The sequence below is a fragment of the Ornithorhynchus anatinus genome, chromosome 4 (assembly GCF_004115215.2).
Source record: "Ornithorhynchus anatinus isolate Pmale09 chromosome 4, mOrnAna1.pri.v4, whole genome shotgun sequence".
NCBI lineage: Eukaryota > Metazoa > Chordata > Mammalia > Monotremata > Ornithorhynchidae > Ornithorhynchus > Ornithorhynchus anatinus.
This window is the reverse complement of record NC_041731.1, coordinates 92,075,146-92,092,374: the sequence shown is the minus strand read 5'-3', so window position 1 is coordinate 92,092,374 and position 17,229 is coordinate 92,075,146. Positions and strand designations below refer to the sequence as shown.

At 43.1% G+C, this 17,229-nt stretch overlaps 2 non-coding genes across 2 annotated transcripts; one reads left to right on the top strand and one right to left on the bottom strand.

Moving 5' to 3' along the window:
* The first annotated feature begins 493 nt into the window (after positions 1–493).
* Positions 494–631, top strand: LOC114811757. The gene has a single exon (XR_003759453.1). It is a non-coding gene; the product is annotated as a small nucleolar RNA SNORA7 (small nucleolar RNA).
* A 15,471-nt stretch (positions 632–16,102) lies between these two features.
* LOC114811913 lies at positions 16,103–16,238 on the bottom strand. Its single transcript, XR_003759608.1, has one exon. It is a non-coding gene; the product is annotated as a small nucleolar RNA SNORA7 (small nucleolar RNA).
* Positions 16,239–17,229: the final 991 nt, after the last annotated feature.

The following is a 17,229-nucleotide window of genomic DNA, read 5'->3' as shown; positions in this document are numbered from 1 at the left end:
TGTGCGGAGCGCTTTACTAAGCACTTGGAAAATACAATTTGGCAACAGATAGAGAAAATCCCTACCCAACAACAACAAGGAGGTTGGTATTTGTTAAGTGCTTGCCTTGTGCTAGGCACTGTACCAAGTCTTGAGATAGATATAACTTTAGATTGGACACAGTCCCTGTCCCACATGGGGCGCACAGTCTCGAGCCCCATTTTACAGATGAGATAGCTGAGCCATAGAGATGTTTAGTGATTTGCCCAAGGTCACATAGCAGAGAAGTGGCGGAGCCAGAATTAGAACTCATACTCTATCCTCTAGGCCACATACGCGGGTAAGAAACATGTCTACCAACTCTGTTATGTTGTACTCTCCGAAGCACTCAGTAAAGTGAACTGCACACAGTAAGCACTCAATAAATATGATTGATGATTAATTGATTGATTTGGCTGTTACAGCTGAGGCCCGAGTCCCGATGTCGCTATTTAAAGAGATCTACCAATTAGATCCTCTCTCAGGGTCGCACCTGGAGAGTTTCCAGTACTCTACCGGTCACAACTACAGGAGGGAGAGTCAAGCAGAGGCCTGTCCATTCCATTCCTAGCTTGGCCAGTGGCTAGCGAGTGGAAGGCCATCTGCTACGAGTCAAAACTCACCCATGCTGGGCAACAGCAGCACGGGAGAGAGTCGGCTGTGGAAAACGACTTCTGTATTTTTACCAAGAAAACTCTATAGTTACACTACCAGAATGATTGTAGATGGAGACCAGAGCGTTCTGGGAGAGATGTGTCCACGGTGTCACTTTGGGTCGGAAACGACTCGATGGCCTAGGACAAGCTAAACCAATTAGAACAGAGACCTCGCTAGGTGCCACTGTCCACAAGGCACCCTTCAATTGAAAGCAAATACCTTTGGTTGAAAGAAGTCTTGTTTTTTCAAGTGGAATCTCTCTGTGTGTGCTCAGAGGAGCCTTTGCTAGCCACTGGATTTAGGATTAGACTATGAGCTAACTAGTATCTGTGACTTTCAGTGTCTTCAATTCAATAGTGATCGAACTGAACACCCTTCTTCCTCATATCAGACAGTTAATTGCTTTCCCCCACTTCAAAGCCTCATTGAAAGCACATGTCCTCCAAGAAGCCTTCCCTGACTAAGCCTTCCTCTCTTCTCCCACTCCCTTCTGAGCTGCTCTTACTTGCTCTTTCATTCATCCTCTCTCCCATCCCCACAGCACATATGTACGTGGCTCAGTGGAAAGAGCACGAGCTTGGGAGTCAGAGGTCATGAGTTCGAATCCGGGCTCCGCCACTTGTCAGCTGTGTGACTGTGGGCAAGTCACTTCACTTCTCTGTGCCTCAGTTACCTCATCTGTAAAATGGGGATTAACTGTGAGCCTCACGTGGGACAACCTGATCGCCCTGTATCTCCCCCAGCGCTTAGAACAGTGCTCGGCACATAGTAAGCGCTTAACAAATACCGACATTATTATTATTATATGTATATAACTGTAATTTATTTATTAATCTATTTACACTAACATCTGTCTCCCCCTCTAGACTGTGAGCTCATTTTGGGCAGGAATGTATCTGTTGTTATAGTGTGCTTTCCCAGGCATTTAGTACTGTGCTTTGCACACAGTAAGCACTCAATAAATACAATTGAATGAATGAATGAATGAATAGTAGAAGTGGTGATATTAATACTTTTTTGTGTGCAAAGCACTTCACCAGGCACAGACTAAAAATACTGTCTTGTGCTGTCGAGTCATCTCCAACCCGTAGCGACGTTTTGACACATTTCTCCCCGAACGCCCCGCCTCAATCTGCAATCGTTCTGGTAGTGTGTCCATATTGTTTTCTTGGTAAAAATACAGAAGCGGTTTACTATTGCCTCCTTCCACACAGTCAACTTAAGTCTCTGTCCTCGACTCTCTACCCTGCCATTGCTGCCCAGCACAGGTGAATTTTGACTTGTAGCAGATTGCCTTCCATTTGGTAACCACTGCCCAAGCTAGGAATGGAATTGATATGCTTCTGCTTGACTGTCCTTCCCATAGTCAAGACAGGTAGAGTACTTGAAACTCTACAGGTGCAACCTTGAGAGGGGAAGTAAAATATACTGTTAAGAATTAGACATGGTATTTGGTCCCCAAGGGGCTCACAATCTAACAGTAAGGGTGGTTGGGGGAGCAGGAGGTTGGCAACAAACCCATGGGGAAAGGTGAAATAATATAAACATAAAAACCCAATGTAACATAAATTCATTCATTCAGTAGTATTTATTGAGCGCTTACTATGTGCAGAGCACGGTACTAAGTGCTTGGAGTGTACAATTTGGCAACAGATAGAGACAATCCCTGCCCAATAACGGGCTCACAGTCTAAATGGGGGAGACGGACAGCAAAGCAAAACAGAACAAAACAAAACAGGCAGTCTAGCGCAGACATCATCAAGATAAATTTGATGATGGAGATCACAGAGATATACTCATCATTAACAAAATGAACAAGGTAATAAATAATATATGCAAATATGTACAGTGCTGAGGGGAGGGGAAGGGGGAAGAGCGGGGGGGGGTCGGTGGGGAGGAGCAGAGGGAAAGGGGCGCTCAGTCCGGGAAGGCCTCCTGGAGGAGGTGAGCTCTCAGTAGGGCTCTGAAGAGGAGAAGAGCGTTAGTTTGGCGGAGGTGAGGAGGGAGGGCATTCCAGGACAGCAGTAGGACGTGGTCCAGGGGTCAGCGGTGGGACAGGTGCCGGGGGGAATGTGAGAAGGTGAGCAACAGGGGAGCAGAGTGTACAGGGTGGGCAGTAGGAAGAGAGAAGGGAGGTGAGGTAAGTATATAGATCAAGAGTATAAATGGTATTGGGTCTTGTGGTTAGAGGAGCAGAATTTAAGGCTCCACTCCTCTCAGAGTCCAGCAGTCACAGCAGCCAAGTCCCATCCCATTTCCCAGGATGGAGCAGGGGCTGATGGGAAAATCCTGATACGGTGGGCTTTGGGAACTTCTCAAATGTGCTGTGGGCCTCGGATCTGTGGATAAGGGGGAAGCTGGAGTCTGTCTTTATATGATCCTTTGACATGTAGATCCTTAGCAGTTTGGGGCCGTCCTCTGATTCTCGATCAACTCAATGTCTAATCCCTGGAATCTAATCCCATAAAAATTGGGAAGGACCTATCTGCATGACCTTAAGTCAGAGGCAGCAATTAATCAATCGATCTATCGAGTGCTTACTGTGCACAAAGCACCGTGCTAAGCATTAGGAGAGTACTATAGAGTGAGTAGACACAATCCTTGACCATCTGCCTACGGGTGCCCATGGAAGAGAAGCAAAAGAAGATTTCGGTCCTTCCGTGTGTGCTGAAGTAGCCATCAGTAACAGTTCCCACAAGGGACTCGCGATTGATTTCATTCCCTTCTCAGCCAACGCTCTTTCCCCTTTACATTTTAGCTCAATGTTAACAATAAGGCTCTTCACAGAGAGAGTTATAAGGGCCTAAAACCTCAGCTAACAAATTTGCGTATCTATTAGCGCTCTTATTAACTGAAATATTGTATTGGCTGACACATTTGTCAGTCAGTCAGTTGTATTTAATGAGTGCTTACCTAATGCAGGGAACTGTACTAAGTGCTTGGGAGAGTACGCTATAGCAATGTAGCAGACTCATTCCCTGCCCCCAGTGAGCTTAGAGTCTGGAGGGGAAGACAGACATTAATCTAAATAAATAAATTCTATATTTCTAATGATATTACTATTCTGCTTATGAAGTTACTGAAGTCATGAAGGTATTTTGCTTATTGGACAGTGGTAATAGTTATACCCCTCTCGCACCCGGAGAGTTTCCAATCTTCAACCAGTCCCATCTGTGGGAGGGAGAGTCAAGCAGGGGCCTACCCATTCCAGTGGCTAGCGAGTGGCGGGCCATCTGCTACAAGTCAGCACTCCCCTGTGCCAGGCAGCGGTGGTACGGGAGAGACTCGAGGGTGGAGACTCGAATTTATTGCACAGAAAGAGGCAACGGTAAACCGTTTCTGTATTTTTACCAAGAAAGCTCTACGGATCCACTACCAGAACGATTGCAGATAGAGGTGGGGTGTGTCCATGACGTCGCTATGGGTCGGATGTGACTTGACAGCATAAGACAACAAGTAGTAGTTACAGTTTTTATGAAGCACTTGCTGTGTGCAGACAACTGTGCTAAGCACTGGGAAAGATTATACAGGTGGGAATTAGTTGTGGCCCCTGGCCCCCAAGGGATTCCCCATCTAAGAATGCAGGTGTGAGGGTGAACGGGTCAGAGACAGGTTAGAGAAGCAGCGTGGCTCAATGGAAAGAGCCCAGGCTTGGGAATCAGAGGTCATGGGTTCGAATCCCAGCTCTGCCACTTGTCAGCTGTGTGACTGTGGGCGAGTCACTTAACTTCTCTGTGCCTCAGTTACCCCATCTGTAAAATGGGGATTAACTATGAGCTTCACGTGGGACAACCTGATTACCCTCTATCTACCCCAGCACTTAGAACAGTGCTCTGCACATAGTAAGCACCTAACAAATACCAACATTATTATTATTATTATTAGAGACAATCGCATCAGAAGCAATGAAACAACAGAATATCAATCAGTCAACCAGTGCACTTGTAATAATAATAATAATGATGGTATTTAAGCACTTACTATGTGCAAAGCAGTGCTCTAAGCTCTGGGGGGGATACAAAGTGATCAGGTTGTCCCGGTAGGGCTCACAGTCTTAGTCCCCATTTTACAGATGAGGCAACCGAGGCACAGAGAAGTAAAGTGACTTGCCCAAAGTCACACAGCTGACAAGTGGCGGAGCGGGGATTAGAACCCATGACCTCTGACTCTCAAGCCCGCGCTCTTTCCACTGAGCCACACTGCTTCTCTAGAGTAGAGTTCTTACTATGTGCAGAGCACTGTACTAAGCATTTGGGAGAATACAATATGAAATAGTATGAGGAACAAGGACAAATACACAAAACAAAACACAAGTCAGCAGGGAGCTGTGGGTAGAGGAGAATAATTTATCTTTGAGATTCAGACTCCACAGTCACAGCTACTGCAGCCATTAACTTTCCGGGAGTTACATGAGGTCTCCCGCTGCAGGTGCTGTTCTCATTCCCACAGGGACGATGTTCTGTTTGGTTCCGGAGGTGACGGGAGGCCAAAAAGACACAGCGGCGGCTTTGACACCCGGTCCGGCACACTCAGAGCATACCAGGGGCAGGCAGAGAGTTCTTCAGCCATGGTGACAAAGGGGCAGAGGCCTCCCAGGGGGAGCGAGGTCCATTTGGCTGGAGGTGAAGAGTGTGCGGAGGAGAGCCAGAGCGGTGGCTTTTATACTCGTCCTGGAACGCAAAGAGCATGCCGGGGCCAAACAGAGAGTTTCTCAGCTGCGGTGGGCGGGCCGAAGGTGCCCAGGGCATATATTTCGCTCAGCTGCAATGGAAGAGAGGGACCGAGGAGACATAGCCGAGATTTTACACCAGGCCCGTCGCGCGCAGAGAATGCCAGGGGTGGACATTCAGCTTCGGTGGAGGGCGCAGGCGGTGGCTGAGCCTGTGCAGGAAGACAAGGTTGCAATTACCAGATGTTTCACGCTGGAGGAGGTGAAGCGGGTCCTAACTCCAGCTCTCAAATTAGCATAAACATTTGCTGATCTCAGTAGGTTTGACAGGATTTATGCTCTTGGCTCCGTTCCCTTTGACATTTTGATCATCTCTGATATTCTCGCACCCCCACAGCACTTATGAACATATCCATTTGTAATTTATTTTATTGTCTGTCTCCACCACTAGTCTGTAAGCTCCTTGTCGTTAGGGATCATCTAGACCTACTACTTGCTACTGTACTCATCCAAGCACCTAGTACAATATCCTGCACACAGTAAGTATTTAATAGATGATTATATTATAATCATTATTAATCATATTTATTAAGCACTTACTGTGTGCAAAACACTTTACTAAGCCCTTGGGAAACATCAATAGAGAGACTATATCTATAATAATATAATATATAATTACATACTATATAATTTACTAATATAGCTATAATAGATACCATTGATTGATTGTTCCTAGATGCATTTCTGCTGACAAATTATAACTGAGTGGGTCACCGATTCCACTATGGGCTCAATTTATCCTTCCTACTTTATGGGCAGTAGAACAGAGATTATCCAAAGGATCAGCACCAAACTGACTTCCTTCTTGACCTGTTGGTGGTTCCTATTTGACCAGGTGGTTAACTAGCTCAGGTCTAATTTTCTCTCCCTTCCTGGGGGGCGTCCCCTGCCTTCCGCATGGCCTAGTGGAAAGAGCATGGGCTTGGGAGTCAGAGGACGTGGGTTCTAATCCCAGCTCCTCCACATGTCTGCTGTGTGACCTTGGGCAAGTCACTTAATATCTTTGTGCTCCCAGTTACCGCACCTCTAAAATGGGGATTCAGACTGTGAGCCTTAAGTGGGACAATCTGATTACCTTGTATCTACCCTAGTGCTTGGCACATAGTAAGTGCTTATTTTGCTTTGATCTTCTCTAATCAGTCATTCATTCAATCAATGGTATTTATTAAGTGATTACTGTGTGCAGAGCACTGTACCAAGCGTCTGGGAGAATATAGTACAATAAAGTAGGTAGATATGATCTCTGCCTACAAGGAGCTGCTCCCTTCCATGATTCCTGAAATCTTGGCTTTTTCCACGCCACGATTCAACAAGATATGTCTCCATTTTCAAGTCTCTGAGCACTTCATAAGGTAGGTACCACATAAGTATCTCAAACATCTAGGTATTAATAATAAACAGAATCGTTATTCAATGCCATAGCTAGACAGAGTGGCTAGAGCACTCATTCTCTTCAAAAAAGAAAACTCTTTCATTCAGTTCATTCAGTTGCATTTATTGAGGGCTTACTGTGTGCAAATCACAGTACTGAGCACTTGGGAGAGGATAATATAAGAACAAACAGACATATTCCTGCCTACAACGAGCTCATTCTAGAGGAGGAGATGGACATTAATATAAAAATAGATAAATTAATTATTTTAGATCTCTTTCTATTTAGATCTATTTATTTGTATTATTTCAGATCAGAGTAAAGAAAATCCTAGCTCCTAAGACTGGTTTTATTAATACATACCTTCACTATTTGCATGAGCCCTCATCTCTTACCACCCCCGACGTGTCCCACCACACCCCAAGAGTTTCTAATACCTGGAACAGAGATCTCCATTTCTCTGGCAATTCTGCAAATTCTGGGAACACCTCAGTGCCCTCTAATCCAATCCGAGGGAATTACTACTTAGATTTTCTGTTCTCAAGCTCCACCTGATCAGGTGACATGCCTTCTCAATGTGTTCGATTGTTTGCTTTATAACTCTAATCAGAGAGGGATGGTAAGTACCTTCTGGACAACATTAACACATCAGCATTCTGAAAAATGTCATATGCAAAAAGATAAGGTGGCTATTTTGTCTCCTCACATACACTCCCACTGCACTGAACAATTGGCATTTGGTTATTCATATTTCTTCAACTTTAATCACTGATATAAGGTGAGATGGGTGCTTTCATTCCTCCAAATCAACCTACTCACTTGTCCACATCCTTGTCTCTCCTTCTATCCACTATCTACTTCTTCCGGCTTGAAACCTTCCCTCTGGCCCAGAACTCTATTTTCACATCTGGAAGCCCTCTATTCTCCCTATCTTTAAAGCCCCTTGCCTGCTGTGTGACCTTGGGCAAGCCACTTAACTTCTCTATACCTCAGTTACCTCACCTGTAAAATGGGGATTAAGACTGTAAGCCCCATCTGGGACAACCTGACTACCTTGTATCTACCACAGCGCTTAGAACAGTGCTTGGCACATAGTAAGTGCTTAACAAATAGCATAATTATTAATAGAACAGCACTGTGGACCAGTACTAGAACTGCCCCTCATGAAATCCAGGTTAAATTGAATCCTACTTCATATCACAAATAGAAATGTGCAAATCTGTAATTTTATTTCTTTTTTTTTTTAATATCTGTCTCCTCCCCTCTAGACTGTAAGATCATTATGGGCAGGGAATGTCACCGTTTATTGTTGCATTTTACTATCCCAAGCACTTTAGTATAGTGCTCTGCACAGAGTAAGTGCTCAATAAATATGATTGAATGAATGAATAAATGAATCAAGTGCTCACTGGACTTGTTCCACATCCAGTGATAGAGGCAGTGTACAATTATTTTCGAGGGGGCCAATGAGATTGTGCAGAGAACTCTCCGAAGATTGTCCGCTGAGTGCCGGCGTTTAATGAATCCCATTTGTCTTTCTTGATTAAGTCTGCTGTTACCCCCGTTTAGTCTTGTCATCAGCCCGTTAGTAAGAATTTTCATATCACTGTTTCGATGAGAAATTAGCTTATAAGAGCAGCACTCATCAATCAGCTGGCAGTTTATTTAATACAGTTTATGTGTTCAAGAAAGTAGGCTTATACATTAGAAATGGCTCGCTCACCTGGAGAGAGGCAGTTGGGATGCTTGGCTCACTTGAAGAGTTGTAGAGATTGCACTAAAATGGCCACTGACATTAGAGAAAGCCAGGAATGTGGCTTAATGCTTAAGCTTTATGCTTAAAGCTACAGCTAAATTCTCCGTGAAACATCTGTGAAGTTACCCACTTGGTGCTGTTTCCTATACTGTTCTTACAGTGGTCAGGCTCTGACCACAGTAGTGACGAATGACATCTGAGAAAGTCTACAGAAGGTATTTTCATTAGCAGGATGTGGGAAGGTGGAAAATTTGGCAGAGGGGCAGTTGGCAAACAACGGCATGCCAACTGTGGCATTCAGGGCTATATAATATATAATATATTTTTATATATATCATATAGAATATAATGATATATATAATATCACCTATTATATAATGTATAATCTAATTATATACATTAGATTATATATAATCTAATGTATATAATTAGATTATATATAATATAATGTATATAATTAGATTATATATAATATAATATTAGATATCCACACATATAATATATACGCTATATTATATATTAATATGTGGCTATGTAATATAGCTATATATTATATATTATATAAATCATATTATTATATACGTCCACACAAGCTCCATGGCTGGGAAAATGATTCCACTCCATGAGAGGGAAAAACTCCAGTGATTTCAGTCGGCATCCCAGACTGGCAAGCTTAATCAAACTGTCTTCCTCCTCTTGGAAACCAGGTTTTCTCAGAAAAGGATTTCATTCCTGCTTGCAAGAGAGGTTTTCCGCTGAAGCCATGAAGCATAAATAGAGAAGTGAAGCCTAAAAAAAAAAAAAAAAAAATGACCCTGGGTAAGGGCTGTGATTTTCCTGTTTTGTTGGGTTTTTTTTTCATTTGGAGCAGAGACTACAGAAGCAGTGTTGCCTAGTTGAAAGACCATGGGCCTGAGGGTCAGAGGAGCTGGGTTCTAATCCCAACTGCACCACTTTGCTGTGTGATCTTGAGTAAATCACTTAGCTTCTCTCAGTTACCTCATCTATAAAATGGGGACTAATCATACAACCTAATTTATTGAGCATTTACTGTCAGTCGTATTTATTGAGTACTTACTGTGTGCAGAACCCTATACTAAGTGCTTGGGAGAGTACAATATTACAGTAAACAGACACATTCCCTGCCCCCAATGAGCTTATAGTCTAGAGGAAGCCTATGGGACATAGCTCTGATTAGCTAGAATGTACCTCAGCACTTAGTATAGTATCTGGCATAATAATGTTGGTATTTGTTAAGCGCTTACTATGTGCCGAGCACTGTTCTAAGCGCTGGGGTAGACAGGGGAATCAGGATGTCCCACGTGGGGCTCACAGTCTTAATCCCCATTTTACAGATGAGGTAACTGAGGCACAGAGAAGTGAAGTGACTTGCCCACAGTCACACAGCTGACAAGTGGCAGAGCTGGGATTCAAACTCATGACCTCTGACTCCAAAGCTCGTGCTCTTTCCACTGAGCCATGCTGCTTCTCTATGGCATGTAGTAAGCACTTAACAAATACTATAAAAAAGAGAGCTTTAAAACCAATATCTGTCTTCTTTCAGAAGTACTAGCTGCCATCTTTCCCACATCAGATAGAAAATTTCCTTTTTTCAATAGAAGCAAGATAATATCCATATTACCTATAGGAGAATATTCAATTAATATCTACCCCAGCACTTGGAACAGTGCTTGGCACGTATTAAGTGCTTAACAAAAAATATCATTATTATTATTGTCACCTTAACTACCAGGATGCCTTCCCCTATTCAAACAGTTAAGCAGAAACAGTTAAGCCGCAGATTCTATTATTAATATCAATCATTAGCCCTATGACATATCTAGGGCTCAGGAGCAGTTGATATAGCAAATGGGATTCTTGTTTGGAATACATCAAGGTCACTTAGTTAATGGATAAGTATAGACCCCATCCCATAATTTTACAGTCTTGAACTTCTGCATGACTTTTTTCTACACCATGGCAACAGGATGAGCCTCTTCACTGATAACTAACTTAACTGAAGCAGATATAACAATTAAAAAAAAAATTGAGAAAATATTTATCTGCACAATTTTGTATTTTGTAGATGGGCCTTGCAATCTCAAAACCCAAAAGGTAGGGTGACTGTGTTTACATTGATTAAACACTCTAAACCCCTAATTTCTTCCCTATTAGTTTTTTCTTTCCTCACTCAGTTGGAACTGGCTGTGACTCCATCTGGAAGAAAACAGTGAATAAGTTGTGTAAAGAATACCACCTATTTCCACATTTAAAGGGGGAGTCCCATGGGCCATTCCCATCTGGACAGAGTTTAATGGTACCCACTCCAAGGCTGCAGAGAAGTGCATTCCCACACATTTTCCTTTTCCAAGTCAAGTTTCAACCAAACAGTTGCATTTATTGCCCTCTTACTGTGAGCAGAGCACTGTACTAAGAACTTGGGAGAGTACAATACAACAGAGATGGTAGACAAATTCCCTACCCGCAAGGAGCTTTTGTGAGAGTGCTCTGCACAGAATAGGTACTCAATGAATACCGCTAATGATGATTATGTTGACGACGATGAAAAGGATCTTACAGTCTAGAGGGAGAGGTAGACATTGAAATATATTCTAGATATGTATGTGAGTAATAATAATAACGTTGGTATTTGTTAAGCGTTTACTATGTGCAGAGCACTGTTCTAAGCGCTGGGGTAGATACAGGGTAATCAGGTTGTCCCACGTGAGGCTCGCAGTCTTCATCCCCTAATGTGTTTAGTTGCCATTGTTTTACCAGATGTTCTTCCCCTTGACTCTATTTATTGCCATTGTTCTTGTCTGCCCGTCTCCCCCGATTAGACCGTAAGCCCGTCAAACGGCAGGGACTGTCTCTATCTGTTGCCGACTTGTTCATTCCAAGCGCTTAGTACAGTGCTCTGCACATAGTAAGCGCTCAATAAATACTATTGAATGAATGAATCCCCATTTTACAGATGAGGTAACTGAGGCACAGAGAAGTGAACTGACTTGCCCACAGTCACACAGCTGACAAGTGGCAGAGCCGGGACTCAAACCCATGACCTCTGACTCCCATGCCTGGGCTCTTTTCACTGAGCCACCCTGCTTCTCGAATGCATCTTTTCACAACGATGTAAGGGATGCCATTCCAGAGTTGCCCATCTCTCAAAGTAGTTTTCACTTGGCCCCAGGAGGATGACAAATGCGACATCTGGTATCTTGAGCCGTTCCATCAATGTTACTTTGGGCCATGGTGAACATCAAGAGATAAAAGAGTTTCCTAAACCAAGTCCTGGAATGCAGTGCAGGGACACATCAAATCAATGCTCCCTCCAAGAGTAAACAAAATATTTAGTCTCTAAACCTAAAGAATTAAGTTCACAACTACCGAGAAGGTCCACACAACATCACATACAGAGAAGCAGCGTGGCTCAGTGGAAAGAGCACGGGCTTGGGAGTCAGAGGTCATGAGTTCGAATCCCGGCTCGGCCACTCATCAGCTGTATGACTGTGGGCAAGTCACTTCACTTCTCTGTGCCTCGGTTAGCTCATGTGTAAAATGGGGATTAACTGTGAGCCTCACATGGGACAACCTGATTACCCTGTGTCTACCCCAGCGCTTAGAACAGTGCTCTGCACCTAGTAAGTGCTTAACAAACACCAACATTATTATTATTATATCTAGCTAGGAGAATTATTTTTCTAACTGGCCTGGCAAGTCCTATGTGGTTGAATTGACTTTAGACTGAAAGATCATTGTGGGCAGGGAATGTGTGTATTTATCGTTGCATTGTACTCTCCCAAGAGCTTAGTACAGTGCTCTGTGCACGGTAAGCTCTCAATAAATATGATTGAATGAATGAATGAATTTTAACGGGTGGACCATGTGACATTTGATAATTTCTTGAAAAAATGGATCGGGCTGTCTTGCAGAAATAGCCCTATCCCATTCTGCTGGATTTGTCACACTTGACCGTAGCTGATTTGCCAAGAAACAGCGTGGCTTAGTGGACAGAGCACAGGTCGGGGAGTCAGAAGGTGATGGGTTCTAATCCCACCTCCACCACTTGTCTGCTATATGGCCTCTGTGCCTCAGTTACCTCATCTGTAAAGTGGGGCTTAAGACTGTGAGCCCCATGTGGGACAGGGACTACATCCAACCCGATTTCCTTGTATCCACCCCAGTGTGAGCCCATTGTTGGGCAGGGATTGTCTATCTGTTACCAAATTGTCCATTCCAATCGCTTAGTACAGTGTTCTGCACATACTAAGCGCTCAATAAATTTGATTGAATGAATGAATGAATACAGTGCCTGGTACACAGTAAGTGCTTAACAAATACCACAGTTATTATTCCCTAGACTCTAAACTCATTATGGGCTGGGAATGTATCTGTTTTTTGTTGTATTGCACTTTTCAAAGCGCTTAGTAGAGTGTTTGGCACACAGTAAGTGCTCAATAAATAATGCTTGAAGCCGCAGGAGTCTATTACTAGTTTCTTTTAGTCCCTTTTTTTGTATATTCCTTCTCAGTTATTGGGATATTTGGATGATAGCATTACACTTCTTGGAAGTGTATTATTAGTAGAATTTTAAGCTTTTACCTCAGTTAATTTTAGGACCTTCTCGCTAAACTCTAAGTCTAGAGTCATCCACAATTTTTTAAAGCACAGAACAAGCAAAGTTTAATTGGCTGAGCTAGGTATTTTTGTTGTTTTATGTGTGCAATTGGTAACCGGGCCCTTGTGGATAATGTTCAAAGATGGATATCCCTTTTACTGATTTTTTTTTCCTTTTTTCCTGTAAATTACATCGATTGGAGGGGATATTGGGCTTTTGAACAAGAGTAAAATCATCAGAATTTTAATGCTGTTCAGCTGCAGTTTAGTACTCTGAATTAGTGACTGGATTAACCATTCATTGGAGCAAACATTGAGTTCCTTGCTAGATTTACCAGTCATCTTGCTCTTTGCAGGGATGAATCCACCTATTTCGATTCAATTTTACTTTATAAAGCCCTCACTTAGATGAAAAATAATGTAAAAGAGGGATGTGAATATATTATGAGAGGGAAGCAGTCTAGTGGATAGAGCCTGGGTCTGGGAGTCAAAAGGACCTGGTTTCTAGTTCTGACTCCACTACTTGTCTGCTTTGTGACCTTGGGCAAATCACTGCATTTCTCTGTGCTTCATTTACCTCACCTATAAAATGGGAATTAAGACTGTGAGCCCCATGTGGGACAGGGACTGTGCCTAACCTGATTAGCATGTATCTTTACCAGTGTTTAGAACAGTGCTTGACATATAGTAAGTGCTTAGAAAATACAATCATCATTATCATTATCATTATTAATGAGAAGTCCCTGAGTGGTCCCAAATGAGAATAATGTAGGTATCACAAATTTACAGTCAACAGGGGTGCTCAGAGCTGGATGCAGGATCACGGTGATCCCTCCTTTACTGGATCCCTGGCAGAGGTTACAGTGACCCCTCCTTCACTGGATCCCTGGCAGGCATTTCCTGGGACCCCCTATATTTTTTTGTCCTCGTTGAGGAGTACTGGGGAGCAGCGGCTCTTGCCTTCCCATGGTTGGTTTCTACAATTCAAACTTAATTCTGGAGAGTTTTCCTCAGTGGAACCTCTGCTTCCAGGAGCCAGTCCTCTTGAACTAGCTGACTCGAGGGGAGTAGGGGGTGGGGGGACCATCTGCTGTTTGTTATTAAATTGAAATTTAGCCATAATCCCAGAAGGTTTGGTGGCCCCTGAGGTTAATGGAAGCCAGTTCATCACTCCCCAAGAAATAATTCAAGGGTCCATAGGGGACACTGAAGAGGTGACACATTCCCATGGTGCCAGAGACTTCCTGTGTGATGTCATTGAGGTCCAGTGTTCAGGCCAGTGTAGAGGTAGCGGAGGGAGTCCAATTACTGCCATGTCCCTTTTCATTTCCCCACAAAAGTCAAACCACCACTGAACCCAATCCCAAATGATCCAAGAGACGGGCACTATCGCCATAATTATCTTGGGCTAATTATGGTCATTGATCTCTAGTAAAACCTCCCCATACAATCTCATAAAACTAGCAATGAAATCATCAGATCTAGAAGGCATGTAGCATTCACCTTCTTCATCATCTCTTTCCCCCTTCTCTTTCTGCTACAGCAGATGAGAGCGAGTGAGCCAACTGTAAAACATAGACTCCAGGGCTTCCATCTTCTTCACCTAACTGTTAATATTTCACAGAGGGCAGCGACCTCCTTAATATCTAAGCCAGCAGAAGAGCCTTAATAATTAATGTTTATGGTTGTGAGCCTGCCTAGCCTAACCAACTGTCGATGGAATGATCTACCAGGCCATAGGAAGGGCATAGGTATCGTTGTCATTTTCACCCTCCTAGATTCTGTAAGGCAGAAACCTTTATGTAAGATGGACGGAAGGGGTAGCCATTGGTTTTCATCAGTATGTTGTTTTTTTTCCATTGGCTTGAAGTTTACAGTATGATTGTTTCCTCTTCCAACTGCTAAATCCACAAGCACTGAGCACTGTATACAATTTTCTACACATAGTAATCACTCAAAAGATACTATTGATTGATTGGATCCCAGCTAGAAATCCAAACCCTAAGAATAGCATTACTGTTGTATTTATTATGTGCTTATTTATGTGCTAAGGACTGCACTGATCAGTGGAATAGATATCAAATCCAGTCAGGCACCCTTGTCCCAAATACTCTAGACTGTGAGCTTGTCGTAGGCAGGGAATGTGTCTGATGTTATATTGTATTCTCCCAAGTGCTTAGTACCGTGCTTTGCACACAGTAAGCGCTCCATATATGCAATAGAATGAATGAATGGGAAGTGTCAAGTGTAAGAAATATTTCTAATGGGAATACCAGCGGCCCCCGACACTCTGGAAGTGAAACTGCTTTCTGAGGGAGGGGTATAGCCAGATGGCCAGCCCCACAGCACTTACGTACATATCTGTAATCTGTTTATTTTTTTATTATCTATCTCCCACTCTAGACTGTAAGCTCATTGTGGGCAGGGAATGTATCTGTTCATTATATTGTACTCTCCCAAGCACTTAGTACAGTTCTCTGCACACAGTTAGTGCTCAATAAATGGGATTGGCTGACTGACTGGCCACTGAAAATTCAGGGCCTGAAATTTAGGGCCTTGGGGTAGAGTAAAATAGGAGAGGCAGGGCTGCACTTGCTGGGAACCAGAGGGTCAGCATAGAGCAGAGGTGGGTTCCATCACCCATGAACATCTGGGGCATTTTCTTTTAATGGAACTGAGCTGTGACCTGTTCTGGCTTACTTTCAGCCCAGCGCTAGGACCACACAGTCTTTATCTGGTCTTATGCTGTCGAGTCGTTTCCAACCCACAGCGACTACATGGACACGTTTCTCCCAGAATGCCCCGCCTCCATCTGCAATCATTCTGGTCATGTATCTGTAGAGTTTTCTTCATAAAAATACGGAAGTGGTTGACCATTGCCTTCTTTCACAGAGTCAACTTGAAATTCCACTCTCAACTCTCTCCCATGCCCCTGTTGCCCAGCAAAGGGGAATTTTGTAGCAGATTACCTTCCACTTGCTAGTCACTGGCCAAGCTAGGAATGGAATGTAGGCCTCTGCTTGACTCTCCCTCCCATAGCCAAGACTGGTAGAGTGCTGGAAACTCGTCAGTTGCGACCCTAAGAGGGTAATCCTGTTCTACAGATGAGGAAATTGAGCCACGGAGAGGTTAAATGACTGGCCCAAGTTCACTAAGAGGGCTGGAATTGGAACGTATGTCTCCCAGCTCCCAGTCCCATGCTGTTTTCACTAGGCCACATTGCTTCTCGTGCTTTCCCATTTAAATATAAATTAGATGTAGTCAATTCATTAATAATTTCGGTATTTATTAAGTACTTAAAGTGTGCCAGTATAAGGTCATCAGATCAGACACAATCTCTGTCCCACAGGGAGCTCATAGTCTTAAGAGGTTGGAAGAGAGGTAGCTCATTTTTTTCCAGATTTAATTGGCACTAAATCAATTCCATTCACACACAAAAAAAATTCAGTCACTATTCAATAGTCTATAACTTCTGACAGCACAGTAACTTCACCTTTACTGTTGGGAACTTTCTTTTACCTTGCTTTCTTTTACCCTTTCTTTTTATACTCATCTAGCGCACCTCACCTAGGAGAAAAAAAATACCATTCTGGTGTGGCTGACAGGTTTGGTTTTGAATGTCTGATGTAAAATAGCCTTTACCTTAAGTGGCTGTCTACTGTGATAGCAAGAAAGGAAAGGGAAAAGCCAAGTCTCATTAGCCTGTTATGGTGACTAAACTCATACAAGGACTCAACTACCCCTAATAAAATCTTAACCCACTTTTGGAAAAATACAGACCATCTTCAGTCTCAAACCACATATTACTTCACTCAATTTTGAGTTAGAGTGACTCTATCGTGGCAGTGATTTTGTGAGAAAGACAGAAATAATGTAGAAGAATATTGAAAGCACTGATCCTGTTCTCTAGACTGGAAACTCACTGTGGACAAGGAACGTCTCTACTGATTCTGCTATTCTGTACTCTCCCAAGTTCTCATGACAGTGCTCTGCATTCATTCACTCATTCATTCATTCATTCAATCATATTTATTGAGTGCTTACTATATGCAGAGCACTGTACTCAGAGCTTAGGAGAGT